This window comes from Trachymyrmex septentrionalis, unplaced genomic scaffold, assembly GCF_001594115.1.
Source record: "Trachymyrmex septentrionalis isolate Tsep2-gDNA-1 unplaced genomic scaffold, Tsep1.0 scaffold21, whole genome shotgun sequence".
NCBI classification, from domain to species: domain Eukaryota; kingdom Metazoa; phylum Arthropoda; class Insecta; order Hymenoptera; family Formicidae; genus Trachymyrmex; species Trachymyrmex septentrionalis.
The window spans coordinates 1,626,442-1,644,094 of NW_017305288.1; the positions used below are offsets into that span (position 1 = coordinate 1,626,442).

Below are 17,653 nucleotides of genomic sequence, written 5' to 3' on the forward strand. Positions count from 1 at the left end.
AATTTCTTTAAAAAGAAACATTGTTATTAGATCTATTATTATTTAATTTTCTATTTTTATATTTTTTTATAAGATTTTTGACAAAGTGCAAGCCAATGCAAGATGCGCTAGTACGAGAATATACGTTAATAAAATGAAATTGTTTGGCGAAATTATTTTAGAGTCAACGGCATTCAATAAAGTGAAAGCCATTAAAAGCTGTTTATGAATATAATACCGCGCCTCATCACGTGGTTCATGCTATCATGCTATTCTTTCTGCTTTTTGCTTAAACTCATTGCATACGAACAAGCAAATTGGCACATGTTCGTCACAATATTAAATCTCGTGTCTCAAGATATTTTTCTCATTTTTTTCTTTCCTTCGTTTTCTTTTTAAATTTATGGAATCGGGATGATGATATTGGTTATCGTTTATTGAGAATATAATTTATGTTACCGCAAAGCAATTTTTAATAAATACACCTCATAGTTTGATCTTGTGGAAATATCTGATATCCCGGAAATATCTGATAAAATATTACATCATAAAAAAAAATTTTCTTTTCCATAAAAAAATAATATTCCTAAAAAATAAGCTTGCCATTAATTGCAAATTACAATATTTGCAATATATATTTTACAATATAACCTTATTAATACATATGACACACACATGTAACCGGATATTATCTCAGTCTCATGATAGAACTCGTTGTCTGTTTTTGCTATATTTAATTGATTGTTGCCGCAAGCTAATAAAGAAATAAGATTTAATTTGCGGATTATTGATTCTTCAATTAAATAATAAAAGATATATACGTATGTATACGAAAATTAGTAAATATTTTTGCTGAAAATTTAATTTTGCAATATTAACAAAAACACTGTTAATTTTTTATCAAACAAAAATAAAAATTTGTTGGCTTTTTTGTCTTATTTAAAAGAAATAAATTTAGTATCTAAATTCTGAAAGATTAGAGACAAAATATTATGCATCGATTTATTAGACATATCTGTAACTGTGATAAAAATATATCCATTAGCGTTTTGTTAGAGGAAACATTTTCACGTGATATATTTAGCAAAACGTGATCATTGATATTATCAACAAATATGTACTTAGATAAGTAATCTCGTTCGAAATGTAATCATTGTATATCATCATTATTTTTACCGATTATATATTAATACGCGCATTTTCTATTTGTAAAATTACCTACATGAAAATATTTAATTGTTGATTAATATTTAATATAATTAGAAATTAATAGATTTACAGTTGAAACTTTGTTGAAACTTTGTGTTATTGGCAATAAGAATCACAATATTCTTGTTTTAATTAATGTTTTTTTTTTACTATTGTTTAACAAAATAGTAAAAAAAATAATAATAATGAAATTTATGTATTAGATTTTGTCTAACTTACGCTCGCGTCATATTGTCATTAAATTGACAATGTGTAATTTAGTTAATTATGTCCATTTTTCGTTATTATTTAATATACGATATGTCAGATTGAAAACGTATGATTGTAAAAAATTGAATCCGGAAGTGTAGCTTATTCCATGGAAAAAAACATCGCACGTGTTAATATTCGTTGAAACTACAAAAAATAATAATGGTTTAGAAGTTAAAAATAACCCATGAGTGATAAACGTCGCGCATATAGCGATAATTGTTCATTAAAAATTTAAAATGACTGCGTTTATCGCGCGAAATATGCAAATGTCTGCTGTAGTTGCGAAGATGTTATTTTGTTATACGTATAAAAATTCAAAGTGATTCTGAATGTGACTCACTCGCATATGATACGTAATAGCAGTATGACAGACATGGTTTTGCTATCTTATTCTCGATAATCGCGTGATTGACAACGAATCGTGGCGCTGCCTTTCCGAAGCATTATCGATGGTAAATTTCTTTCTAATTCTTAAATATTCAAAATATTTGATTGGAAACACGTTGACTGAGAGATCTCCGATATCGATTCTTTATTTTTTGAGGGATATGATAATTGAGATAATAATTAGAGATAATAATAATTTTACTATAATTAATTTATATTCTAAAATAAGTGTCTGTAAAATTATTGTATAATTAAAGTGTTTAATGCAACATTTAACTGTTTTTTTTACAAAAAAGTTTATGAGTGGAAATATAAATTAAATTTAAATTAGTTTTTTACATTGTTATGAAAAATTATTTTAACGTGTTTTGCATTAAATTTTTAGTTAAAGGTTTGTTAAATAAATTATCAATAAATCAGTTTGGCTTAAAAATGAATATGCACTATATTCATTATTGTTTTTCAAACTTAACTACAAACATCAAACATTTAATCACACGTGCTTATTTGCGAATAATGTCTATAGATGTTGTAACATTATTGAAATGACGCAATTTTCTATGTTTAGTTCATTGGCACTTTATCTTGTGAATGATCATGGATTTCAAGTGCGCGACTATTAGACGTACTCGATGTAATGTCAGAAAACTGGCCACTGCTGCATTTCTTATGTTCCTACATGTTACATCACATATCGATATTTTAGTCATTACCTCAACGCACGAATATTACATTAAAACCGTTAATCGTACACGTGCGGTTATTATGCAGGTCTTTGAAGGTCAAGTCGACATTAAATAAATATTCTTATCTATCTAAACAATTTTTTATGAATATATGTCATATTCAGAAGTTATGCGTTTCGCGAGTTATTTCCGTGTTTCCATCCATTATTACAATGCTAATGTCTTCATGAACATTGCAGTTTATATCAACAGAGCGATCAAGGAGCTCAGTGTCAGGCTACTTCTTGCCCTGATGATATAAACTGCAATGTTCACGAAATGTTGATATTCTAATAATGGATTTGGACATGGAAATAATCCACGAAACGCATAGCTCTTGTATAGAAAGTACATGTGGAAGCCCCAAAGCATTATGTGTTATATTTTTATGGAATTCTGTATACACTGCTATATATCATAAATTATGACGTACCGGCTAATAATTTTTGCTTTCAGTATTAATCGCAACATCTAAAAGATTTCCTATAAAATATAATTTCCGATGTAAAATATTACTGTTTCCATTTGATATTATAAGGATTTTTTTACCAATATTAATACATAATCTTTAATAATAATTAAATTAGTAAATGGTTTACATTATAAATTAATATTTATTATTAAATAAATTCATTATTATACTCCACTAAAAATGTAGAAACTGTTAGTGGAAAAATATGTTTCTAAAATTAGATGAAAACTTTCCTAGAATTTGTATAAAGTATATATTTTATGTTTTATTAGATTAAAAAAATATATCAAGAATATTTGGTTATAATTTATCTATGGGATTTAGATAAAGTAAGAGTTAAATTATCAAGAAATCTATCAATAATACTTATTATATTTGAATCATTAAACTGACATGCTTATAACAGTTAAATAGAAAAACGCTGTCATTAAAAAGTGAAATAGCAAACAAAACTTATACCATATCAATATCATATATTAATGAATAATATTATGGAACATTTCTGTGTATATTATATTAGGTATGTGTTGCATTATTATATGTGATGTGATCTCATTTTTTCATATTTTTATATTACAATAAATTTTAATTTTTTTAAATTGATATGATGTTAATTATGTTTTTTCTAGTTTTTTTCCAATTTATTACTAACGCAAGAAACACTATTTATTTTTTAGCTCTTCTTCTTTATTTCTTTATGCTGTTATTCATAATATGGCTATGTAATCTCACTGCACTGAAAAAGATGACTAATGTCTGTTTCCACTAATGTAGATTAATTTTAACCTTGGTTTAATTGACTAATTCTTAGGACTAGACAAAGATGAAGAGTGAATTGAATCAAGATTAGAATTAATGTACATTGATGGTAAATTGCATTGATTATTGAAATATTTATACACATACATATGTGTCTGCGTATATATATTCTGTATGTGTGTGTGTTTTAATTACGGATTTTCTAAAATTCCACAATGGGATTGGTGGATTTTGTACCGATGTGGATTCAGTAACGAGTTTGCACAGTTAGCGAAGTAAATTTAGCATTAGTAACCGGTTTGTAAACAAAGTTTCTCCGCACACTTCATGGAATATAAACTCAACTTGACTAGAGTTGACTATATTAGACTACCACCAAACTTGGTAATCCGCGATCGAATCATTGACACAATGTAGATATATATATATATATATATATATATATATATTGGTGTTAAATCGATTGTTATGTATGTATCGCATTCTGATTTTGCCGACTGAATTTATACTGTAAATAAACTATATATATATGAAATTTTTTTTATTTATAACATTCTGTCTTTATTAAATAATATTTTTTTTATTGCGTATTTACGCTTTATTTGTTATTTTTATAAACTAAAATTGAAAAAATAATTTAAATATTTTCATATAAGTACTTTAAATATTTAAAATGATTTATGTAAAGTATTATTGCAATTTATTTATGAAGATTTTAAAGAAATAAAAATTTTGTTTACTTACTAAACAACTAACCTATCTGCGTCGCAGAGTGTAGCTTTACATAAATCATCTTGAATACCTAAAGTATTAAAAATAAAAAGATTGAGATTTTTTGTTATTTTATAATTCCTTTCTACAGATTTCCATTAGAAATACAAATAAAAAATAATACTTTTTATTTTGAAATAATTTTTAATCCATGTTCTAAATAGATATCGCTAAATTTTTTATATTACATTTAAATGCGATCTAAAATAATCTGTATTTTTTTCATAACTTTTTCATTATTTTGAAGATATGTGTACTAGTATCTTAATTTTAAAACAAAAGAATGAGAAAAGACGATCGTTTTCAATCGTTGCATTTCAGAGTGCGACTCACCTGGTTGAAATCGTTGAAAATTTCGCTTCGGGCATTTTTCCGCATTACATTTCTTTCAGTGGTAAATCGCTTGGATTGATAAAAATGGAGCGTATGTAATAGTCGCTCTCTCTTCGCGCGCTATCTTTGCGAATGTAAAAAGGAATGTACAAGGCGTGTATAAAAAGAACAGAATGAAATTTTTAGCGTGATATGTTTCTGTCAGTAACAACAATTATATCGATATAAGAATAAGAAGCGTGAATATAATCGCGGTGCTATTTGTCATCTGATTCTTTTACCGTTCATATTAAAATTTCAACAGTTACAATGCAATGCAATTGATGAAAATAACAAAACTTCTTTCTTTTAAAAATGCCTTTTCCTTTTTCTTATTTACTAATAATTTTTTTAACTATAATTTATTTTTAACTATAGTGAAGAAAACATCTTACGAAACTTAGGTAGTCTATTTGACCTTTTTCACGCAGTCTGTGATTATTCAAAATTTGCATACTACATCTCTAAAGATATTTTGATTATGTTAATTTGATTATGTTAATTTGATCGTTGTATTTAAATATTCCGCCTCTATAAACAGATAGATACGAATCATCTTAATTTCTGAGGCAAAAAAATGTTATAGGTGTAAATATACATAAATTTATTTTTTTGTTTACAGAAAAATTATAAATTATACTTTATATTTTTTCTCATTATTGTAATGTTAATAAATTGTTTTAAATGTTTGTTGTAACAAAAAAAAACATTAAATAATGTTTTAGACTCATAAATTGAAAATATAGAACGTAAACTTCATGGAAAGAAACAAAAATTTTAAATATTTGATAAATAAAAATTGAAGAATTTTAGTGTTGGATATATATACATATTGTCCATATTCCTGTTAAAGCATCACCATTATTAAAGTTTGCAGCTTTGAACACTCGTCACGTGTGACGTTACAACATAAATTAACAAGTTTCTGACGGAGCACGTAAGTTTAGAGTTTAATCTGCAAAGCATTTAAATGAAAATTTGCGTTACTCGTGATTATTGATCGCTGTCATTCTATCAATTATCAAATTGTATTGTAAAAATGTAAATATTTGAAATGTTATTTTTAACGAATATATAATTTAAATTAAAACAGAAAATCGAATGAATATAATTAAAGATAAAATGCAACCTATGTGTTTATCATTTATCACGTTACAATTATTTGCATTAAATAATTGTAATAACTAATTAATAGATAATATATACCTATTTGCATTAGATGATATATTATGGTTATTAGATAATTTCTATTTCTGATATTAATTTTATACTGATAAATTACATTAAATTATCGTAATTTTGATATAATTAATTCCGAGATTAACTCTATTCTAATGTTATAATAAATATCTATCGAATAGAATGAAAGTAATTTAGGAAAATTTCTCATTGCAATTGTATATACTAATTATATATCTATTATATACTAAATTTTATATAATCATTCATTATTTTTAATTCTGCGGAAAACAAGTCCAACGATACGTAACTAATGAATCAGCGTAACACATTTATAGAATAATTCAGCTTTTATTACAAGAATATAATAATTAAAATAACCGGATGTTTTTACAGCGGCATACACATATGTGTTTCCGCGAAGTATCAACAAGCGTTGGTTTTTCCAAATTACATCTTTGCAGAGATCATTCGAGGATAAGCGGATAAATTGTCGCAAGGAACAAAGTGTTTATATAGCTTACGTTATATAAATCCTTGCTTCATCTCGCCGATAATGTATTCCGATCTATTGATTAGCATGATCAGCATTACAAGTTTCTTAGAACGATGCACAATTATAAGTGCGATAACCATAGTTTTTCACAGATATTTTATTGCCGTTGTATCTCGCGCTACTTCCCACGTGGTGATGTTACATGAGTCACACGCCGTGATTGACGTGTTCATGAAAGTCAATCGGTCGTATAGTATCTGTGCCGTACGGCACAGTAACATATTGTATATCGTTGAATAACGGAACATGAGAGAAGTATTGTGCCAGACTTTCAACTAACATGAAGTGTTCTCTATTCGACAGAACTACCTGACGATTTACATTTCGTCCGAACGGAGAATCGATTGCCGTTTCGGTTCGCTGACGTGCACGCTTCATCCGTTTGCACCCTGATTTCATAACAAAAAAAAAAGCTAGCTGTTATAGAATGCTTCACATTCGTTGATGAATATTTTGCGCATAGTCATGAAATTTTCTTTGAAATATCTCGTAAACTGCATAACTTCCTATAAAATATATATATTATTGCAACGTTTCGCAATCTACAATAGAATGAGAACATTTATGCATGTCCTCCTTCCGTAACAGTATCTCTTATAAATTCTTGTAGATTTATATATTGTTGTCCTATTTCGAATGCTAGAGCATTCAAGATTTATAGAGAAATCTTTCCTTAATATTAAAAAGAATATTGTACATATATAAATAATAAATTTTATATCTGTGTATATAACGGTAATATTTCTAAAAGTCTTGTATTAAGTATGTTAAATTCCATTTATTAATTTTTTCAATAACTGTAATTTTATTCTGATTCGTCCTCGTAGTACGAAATATTGTCAGTAAAGTAAAAACGGCAAGGTAATTTTTCTTCTTGTATGAAGGAAGGTTGGAATTTACAAAAGCGGAATGGAATTGTACTGACATGTGAGATATATATGGCGTAGTAGAAGAATTCATGTGTCCAAAAATAAAAGACCTTCTATTCATCGCCCAAATGAAGACTTATCTATTTAGCTTGGCTTGCAACCTCTGGGCCTGTCGTTAATTTTAGGTGGGCAGATGTTTTGCACACGACAGGTAACTTGCAGCAAGTAATTTGTCCACTTGACTCGTCTCCATACCGAGTTTGCATTACCTAACCATTACAGTTTCAAATAATGTATTCACTCGACAGAAACTTGTCAAGGGTATATATATATCTGACCGTGTGCGAATGAGACAATGTATATTAACGTGGCTGCATATGTCATAGTTATATACTGTAAGATTTGTCAAAATTGCAACACACTTACTGCCGAGTACAAACGTGTGTTGTGCTCGGCAGCTTTTGCACATAATTCTCTAAAAATTTATTATTACCTTTTTACAAATTTATTATTTACTTATCTTGATTGTCAAGTCATATCATCAAGATATCCCCACCATCGTATTTTAGCATATTTTTCACACTAATACAACTTAAGGATAACTTGTTAGTGGATTAATTACAAAGTTTTGGAATTAACAAAGTTTCTAACACTACTGTTCCGATCAACGAACTAGCTTGCGAACCAGCACGTTGGAAAACTCCTCTCTTGCTTTTAGCTCATAGAAAAAAGTTTTGCTTTTTGCGATCTACGCGAGGTATAAGATGACAGCATTAATAAAAAATTAAACAAAGTTTTACGTTCAATACATTATTTTATACATTTATATTTCGTTCAAATAAATTTTCCTTTAAAATTTATAAATTTTGTTAAATTATCTCGAATGAGAGAGAGAGAGAGAGAGAGAGAGAGAGAGAGAACATCATCTTTAGTATCATTCGAGTCTAAATTGCAAAAATATTTTGAATTGCAACATTTTATATTAAAAAAATATGTAATTAGTCTTGACTGATTGTTTTTTTCTCTCTCTCTCTCTCGCTCTCTCTCTCTCTTTCTTTTATTCGAAAAATATCAACAAAAATTTATACTCTTTTACCACTAGATCAATATTGAATTAAAAATAGTCTTTAATTATTCGTATAAATAACAGTCTACATTTTGTAAAATCTCAATTTTTTTTAGATCAATGTTTAAGTAAAATTAAATATCAATAAACAATATGCAAAACAAAGACGAAATATTGCCTGTAATTTATTGTTTTTTGATACGGGCTTTTATAGTACGGGCTAAAAGAAGTCATCGTTATTAATTTGACAACAAGTTTATAACTATTTTAAGATAAGTAATTCTTTCGGATAAAAGTAAAAAAATCTTTCAGCCTTCAGTTAGAATATTTTGTCAAAAAATAGAAAAATCGGAAAAAATCGAGAAATATTTTTTTCTATTTTGCAAATAATCTTGACAATGGAGCTTAACATTGCATGGTAGATGCAATTCTACATATAGTTGCAATTTTTGTATTTTCTCTTTCGACATTTTCTTTTAACAATTGATTTGATAAAATTAGCTATAAATACTTGTATGTATTAGTGCACATTTAGTATATTACATTGTGTTGCGTTATGTATATTTCGTCGAGCATGATAATTGTCCTAATCGCTGCAGTTCTTCCTGTCTGTATATCCGTTGACAATTCTATGAAAAATGGATGATCGTACGAAATATGATAAAACTGTTTATCACGTGAAGTTTATCGTCAATTGAGGCATTAATTTTGTTATCGTATGTCAATTTTGTATGTACATTGTGATAGATAATTAATGAACAATCAGTAATTAATAAACATTTGTACTGTTTCTATATTTATTACTTCCCAGTTTATATAATAATATAATATGATCTGTATTCATAATTAAACTAAATATAATATATATGATGCTGTATTGTCAATTTTATTAATTAAACTAAAGATACATTTTAAATATTTGTATTATGTAAAAAAAAGAGTAAGAGTTTTAGTCATATATTTAGTGTTATATGCATGATGTTAATATACAGAAGTTACTTATTTAACAAAGTTTTAAAGTTTACGAAATCTTTAATTATGTTATAAAAGCATATTTTATATCGCGTTGCAAAGTAATGAAGAATTAAAAATTGAGTATAAGAATCTGAAGCAATACTTATTTTTTTAATGTAGACGTAATTGAAGAAAAATTGATAAATATTACAAACTATTTTACGTGAATAGTGTCAAAAAAAGATAAAACTTCGAAAAATTACAAAATATATATTAGATTAAAAATCAATATTATATCATCATATGTGTGACTATATGTGTGTGCGTGCGTGCGTGCGTACGTACGTGCGTATACATTCTATATTTATTAAATCAATATTTATTTAATCATTAATGTGTTCTCTTATTAGGGTTTTAAATTGCACAAAGACCTGCTGCGCGTTTTATTTATATTGAAAAGGTCGCGTGCCAGCTGAAATGTTGCTATCTCACTTCAGCAAGCACCTGACTCACTCTCACATATAGCGGTTCTCTGCGAATGTCCGATGATCGTGCTGAAACGTCCGAACTTTAGTTTTTATATACACAATACCCAAAATTTTTATCTGATAAGAAACTTCATTATTTTTATGTCTATCTTCTATGTAATATCTAGAAATGACACCGAATTAGCAGTATTCCTACTTGATATTGATCAGTTATTTAAATGAAGACATTCAATTAACATGTGAAGCTGTGCAAGATCAAATCTTGTCATCCAAGTTTTGTAATTCCATTGATACCCATCTCATGCAATATAAAATGGAATTTATTGTGATCCCAACTGCTATTATACATAAATTTTTTTAACTACAATATTATTTAAATATTATTATTTTGTTTCAACTATTTCTATCAATTCACAGTTGATATTTTTTTAACAATTATCACATGCTTTTTATCATATCTTTATCTAAATTTTGTTTTAAGAAAACTTTAATCTCTGAAATATAATTGGGACATAATTAGAAGAACAATTAACATTGAAGAAAAATTTAGGAAAATATAATTTATTATCAAACTTTTGTCATCGAAAAATCGAGTGCACTGAAACCGAAAATCGAATCCCTCCGATTTCGATGAAATTTTGTAAAAAGCTTTATTTTATAGATTAAAATGGAAGTCCTTTAAAAGAATTTTTGGCGATTGCTACGAAAAAGCTATTTTTTAAAATAAAATAATAAAATATACGTTGTATTTATATTAATGATGAAATTATCAATTTTATTGTATGAACTAAAGGGAATACGATTTTCCACACAAAGGCAAGTTTATCCCACTTCCCTCCTGACATATGATTTTTCACGCAAAGCGATTCCCACCTCAACTTTGCCCTCCTGCTTAGGGGTGCACGATTTCCACACCAAGCGGCTCTCGTTCCACCTCCCACCCTGCTTTGGGGCGTACGACTTCCACGCGAAGCGACTCTCATCCCTCCTCCTCCCCTACTTAAGAGCGCACGGCTTCCACGCGAATATTTATTCATTTTACTACTTTATTTTAAAAAATAGCTTTTTTTGAAAGTCGCTAAAAATTCCTTTAAAGGCTTTCATTTTGACTTAAAATGAAACAAAGTAACTTTTGCAAAGTTTTATCAAAATCGGAGAGATTCAGTTTTCGGAAGTTTATCCAAAAAATGCATATTTATCGAAGAATCTGTAGTTGAAATAGTATCTGAATATCTTTTTAGTAACTAACATTAACGTTACGCTTTTGCATTGTGACGCTATCAAAACTCTCGCGCGTGTTTTACTGAATCGGAACGAGGGCCCTCTGGGAGTGAAATGCATGAACCTTTATCAGATCGCAAAAGACGATGGAAGACGAGGGTGGAACGAAGCGAAGGAGCTTTTGTAACTACCTTTACCCGGTTCGAACAGCTAGCAGCAGCGACGGCGCAATTGAGCGAAATTGCGCACGTAGGACGCGAGAGACGGGAAACTTTACAATGCAAATCTAGCTGCCATGACCTGGACTGTTCTCCGTGTCGCTCGTAGCGGTAGTTGCTGATGACGGTAGAGGAAGCATTCTCCCATTACTCCAGCAAAAAACTCGAGGGTCGCGTCTGCCGTATTACAAGATCTCCCCAATTCGCATTAGGGACTTTTTGACAGCGTCAGATGCTGCGTTTTTTCGCGCCGGATTATTGCGGAAAGTTTTGCGAGAAGATACCATTTCGACTAGTCTTTCTTTTTTCCTTTTCTCTTCTCTTTCTATAACATATCTCCGGTCTGACATGCAGCTGCGTCCGAAAAAAAACATCTAGACGGACGCGGTTATTAAAAGACAGTTTACTCCTGCGTGTGAGCATGTTTAAGCCTTCATTTGAACGTGGACCCCGCTGACGACAAGAACTATTTTTATCATCTAGCAAAATGATCTCGCAATGCGAAAATAAGTAACATATCTATCTTAAGCGACATGAAACACGATTGAATCACATTACTTAAAAGCAAGGTCGGTACATTTATCAAAGGTCAGCTTTTGTTCCGTGCATTGCACAATCGCATTATTCTCAAGAGATCCTTGCATGTTTTTACTTATTTGTCTAACAATTATTGTACTTATAAGTAAATTTATGCTAAGAAGAACCTATTCTGTCTATGAATAACGTTATTTAATTACAACCTTTCAAGTTTGTTTGGCTATGAAATGTGTGTATCACGATATTGCCTATGTGTTGTGTGTGTGCGTGCGTGCGTGCGTGCGTGCGTGTGTGCGCGTGTGTGTGTGTGTGTGTGCGCGTGTGTGTGTGTGTGTGTGTGTGTGTGTGTGTGTGTGTGTGTGTGTAGTATGCAAAGTAACGAAGCTATGTAAATGTGCGCTGAAAATAACTTCATGCGAAAGATCATTCTTTCTTCCGCCTTTGATGATGTTTTTATAATAGTTTTATAAGGAATTATGTAAGTTTTTCTTATTGACGCCGTTTTAGATCAATGAAGACATTGCTCGAACCGTCTTTATGCTGCTCGGCTATCCTTGATAAAAATGCACGATCTTGATACGAATAATCACAGCATTTTCAAATACAGCCATCTGATCGCGTTTCTGATGCTAAATGGGTAATATCCGAGCGTTTCCTTGAATGAATTCATATCCAGCAATCGAACAGATTTGCAATTATAATGAAACTCATACATTTCGGTTCTCAGCTAGTGAATTATAATGTAAAATATAATGGTATTGATATGGTAGTAAAAATATATAATTACGAGTGTGTGCAGTTCTTATGTATACATATATATTTAGTAATGGGAAAAATATTAAATATATAGATTATCTTTAAAACATGTTTTTAAAATGTGTTGACACATGAAATGTATTGATTGAATGCAGAAATGCCGTCTACTTATCTGTGTTGCATGAATTTTTAAATTATCATTTTTAAACTATGTTTTATTTATTAAGGTAGATAAAGATATATATTGAGAGAATTTGTCAGTTGTGAACTTTTAAGAATTTTACACGATGCTTTTAAATAATTATCGCGATCTCAAGTTTACATGAAAAGTGTTGCAAAGTAATAGCGTATATTACGTATTGCTCGTGACGGCAAACATAGTTGCGTAAGGAACTGCTAACTACTGCTAATCTAAACTACTGCTAGTAACATTACTAAGCAAAAACTAATATGTCTCGAATGCTATTCTTAGTATGTATTTGCTTCAACTGGAAATTGTAAAAAATTCATACAAAATTATTATCTATGCCCCAAGACCCGCTTTGACAGAATATGGTCCTCTTTACTTATTTGCGTTAAATCTTTTGTCTTGATTTATTTTTAATATTATTTATTTACGTAACCTGAAAAATGCTTTTCCTATATATATATTCCTATATTGATTACTGTGATTAATATCACCTTAATAGTCGAATTGATAAAACGCCCTCATGGAATTCGAGAGATCCCAGAATATTCGGGAGATTCGAATCCCGATTGCGATGAGATATTTTTCTCAATAAATTCTTTATACGGTATTTTAAAGATACTCATTAGTATTAGTAATATTAATTTGCTTGTCAATTTAATTTATGATATTATTATAGGTACTTTAACTTCAATCTAGGACTGTCTTTCAAGATCGATAAATAATCGATGCACATTTTGCTTGAATTGGAAATTGTAAAAAAATTTATACAGAAATATTATTAAACATTAAAATTCGTCTTGACCGAATATGAACCTTCACTCAATGTGTTGAATCCATCTCGATCTATTTTTACTCAATATTGTGGATTGTTATCGAATAACAATTAAGAATTTAAATTTTTAGAAAATCATCTATATTACAATAGTTCGTAAACTTAACATTTAGCATTTATCAACAAAACTTTTATTATTTTTATCAGAATACGTGAATAACCTTCTCGTTCTTTTTTCTTGGTCGCGATTCACAAGAGGAATAAAAAGCATAATAAAATTAATAGCATCCTGTTAAAGTTATTATATTGTTAAGTACTATTATTAAGAGTTCTTTGCAAGACTTTTGGACTTTGAACTAATTCGAGTAAGATAGTTTGAATGATTCAAAAAAAGAATAAGTTTAGTTTTTGTTATTTCTATTGTTATCTAATGTTTCTATTATTTCTGCTGTTATCTTATGTTCTAACGTCAAACACTCGCTTAATATTGTAAAGTTTTTCCACAAATACAAAATTACAAGTTTTATCTTTTGTTTTTTACTCGGAAACTTGCTGTCGGAAAGTTTGTAAAGTTACAGTCAAATGCAATTTCGTAAGCTATTACTCATTTGAATTAAGGTGTCGAATTCTGTCTTAAATGATGTTAGATTTCCCAAAATCCTTATAGAATAAAGTCGCGGAACATTATAAAATTTCCATTAATTTATATAAAATCCGTTTTTATCAAACATCATAAAATTTACATTACCTGTAATGTCACATATTTGATGATATGGAATAGAATATCTGCATTATCCACATTCTGTGGATATTTTGTGTTGTTTGCCAAGGTCGTACGTTTTCCTTTCACTTCACCTGATAATATTATTATTACGTAAGCATTATTTTATTTTACGACAATGATAAATTTCTCGGGTGATTCAGCAGCACTTATAGGCACGCAGATGCTAGCTTCACGATTGACTGTCTGGCGTAAAATTACGAAGGGCTCCTACGTTCTCCGACCAAGTGAATTTGATCGATTTCCTGATTCGAGATAGAGGATAAGACGTCGTGGAAAATATATGGTCGTCAGTCAATCACCATACGACATTCATGAGTTCATTCACAGCACTCCAAGCTCCGTACATTTCGTTTCACAGATCAGCTGAATCCGATTTCGAAGTGAATTTGCAGTCCATGCGACGTGGTCAGCCGCCAACGTAATACTGGGAAGTCCACGCAGTACGGCTGCTACATTTAAAAAGTATCAGTCAGTTGCTATCGTAACTAGCGCGCGTCCATTGATGACGTCGAATGCAGAACAGCTGATTGATAGATAAACAATATCGAATATTAAATTATATGTAACAGATAATTTTATTTTTAGTAACCGTATTACGATAAATACTTATCAGTCACGTGTTATCACTTTTATAAACCATACACATCTACAATAATTTTGCGAGATTGATGACATTATATGATTTATTTTTATCAAAATATAATAATAAAATTATCATTTTTTACAATATTAATTTATGAAATTAATATATTAATATATTAATATTCAAACTTTTAATTGTTAATATAAAAGAGCTAATAAAAGCACAGATTACGATGTGCGGAATTATGTAAAAATCTCTATTGTATTAAGGGCAAGATGACATCTTCAAATTTTTCGAATTGGATGTTTCGTCTCACTTTGGAGTCTTCCTCAGCAATAAAATTATGAATAGAGCAACAAATTGGTTCGTCAAAGTTCATATAATTTATCTTAAGTTTATTGTTGATATTATTATTGATTTATTTAGCTGCTGACTTTACTCATAGTTGTGACGAATTATCAAAGCAATAGGCTTGTTTTTTGTAGCTGAAATTTTGTACCAGTTTATTTTTCTTCTTCTTCTATCTTCCTAAAAAGAAAAGAAAGAAAAATGAACTGGTGCAAAAGTTCAGCTAAAAAGAACAGACCTAATGATACACGCCTGCGATCATTCTGTAGCTATCTCGAAAAGAGATTTATTTTTACGATTGATCGAATAGTGAAAATTATTAGACATTATTCGGAGAATAGTTTTCCTTCGATGGATTATACCGTATAGAAATAGAAAAAAAACCTATAAATACATTGCGGAATTAAAATAGTTCTGGTTGTCAACAGTGATTTCTCATAAATATGGCTGGCTATTTATCAGATTTTTTTTGTTTCATTGCATGAACTCGTTGAAGTGAATTGCAAAACTTTATTTTTTGCGCTGCTAAATCGGTATCTTCAGATAGATCGCACATACGTATATTCTATTCAGAACCGGTTTTAAGATCGCCTTTTTAATCATTTTTTTAGCATCTATTCTATCTTTCACATGAATATTAATGACAGTTATTTATTTCCGATTAAAAATTATTTAAGTAATATTTTATTTATTCCAATCAGTCACAACTTTTAATTGAAGAATAAATAATTCATATATATTTATTATTTTATTTTATCTATTTTTGTATAGTGTATTTATCTAACCTAAAATAATAAATATTAAATTACATCTCTAAGAAAGATCTAATTTTCTTTTATAAAAAATGATTGAGCATATATACTTAAAAATAAACTCATAATTGATTGTGAATAGAATTTTATAGAAAAGACTATCGTATAATCTTTAATTGCTGATACTGATATAATTATGGCGTAAACGAATTGCATCAATTTGACATGCTTTTAACCAAATCGCACGTGATTAGCACGTGATTCTAGATGATAATTTATTATCAGTGATAGAAAGAGACAGCGAAAACATGATAAATTAATAAAAATCGAGTGAATAAAAAGTACATAATCGCTTACATTTGTACATACACGAATGATGCGAGTAGATACAAGTGCCTACAAATATGTTTCAGACTTTACTTACTTTTTCAAATAGCATATATCATTTTGCATTTACTTGTATCACTTGCATGTATACATATACAAGCTAATTACTCACATAATCTTGTTAAATCTTTACTAATTCATCATTATCTCTCAGTTTATCTCTGATAAGAAATTTGTAATCGTAACTGTACTACAAAATAATTTCGACTATTAAGTATTGTAATTATATTATAATATTATTATCTATTTTTTATATTTACAATTTTTCTGTTTGTATTTTTTTTCTTCTAAATTGTATCTATTTTACATAGAAAAAAGTATTTAAATGCAAAAGAATCGGAATAAAAATGAACAACATTCAATTAATTACATTTTGTTGATTTTTTATTTATGTTTCTGTATTCGACATTTTTTTTTATCCAAGAACGTAATGTCAAATTATTTAGTTCGGCTTCTTCTTGCTTGAAAATTCTTGGGATATGGCCAATACTTAAAAATGTAGGATTATTGTATCCTGACTGGAGAAAAATTCGAAGGATTCAGAGCACTTGCACCGCAAATGACGCGCAAACGCGCCTCAAGGACTGCATTGTTCGCGAAACCTAAAACGCGCGTCTGAAGTAGAAAATAACTTGCGTCTCAGCACCCTCAACTGTGCCGAGTGTTATATAGTATATATTTATATAGTAATGGAGATTGATACGAGTTAGGAAGCGCTTGGCGAGCGAAATAGAGAATTCCTGTAAATTCACCAGAATTCATTATTTTTTTGTCTCATTCACGGTTTCTCCTTTTTGGCATCGCAATTTTGGAGATTGGATTGACATATCTCGTGATGTACGTACCGATGCTGTTGATGCTGAGTTTTACGAGATTTAACATAGAAAATCTGTTGTTGCAACAATGCACAGAATGCTCAGTACGGGTAACCGGATTATTTAATTAACGTGCGCATTTAGTAGCGCGCGAAATTTCGCAAGCGAAGTAGCGGATGCGAACAGACTCTCAATCACATAATCCACTTTCAGCGAAAGTTATATTTCCATAATATAATTGTAGAATTATGG

At 29.2% G+C, this 17,653-nt stretch overlaps 1 protein-coding gene across 2 annotated transcripts in view; it reads right to left on the reverse strand.

The window, feature by feature from the left end:
• The window catches only part of LOC108748068 (sodium-coupled monocarboxylate transporter 2), a 29,657-nt gene extending 14,728 nt beyond the window's left edge, over positions 1-14,929 (reverse strand). For both annotated transcript variants that reach the window (XM_018486052.1, XM_018486050.1), the window contains exon 1: positions 14,481-14,929. The gene's annotated coding sequence lies outside the window, so the exon portion shown is untranslated. The remainder of the gene's footprint in view (positions 1-14,480) is intronic.
• Positions 14,930-17,653: the final 2,724 nt, after the last annotated feature.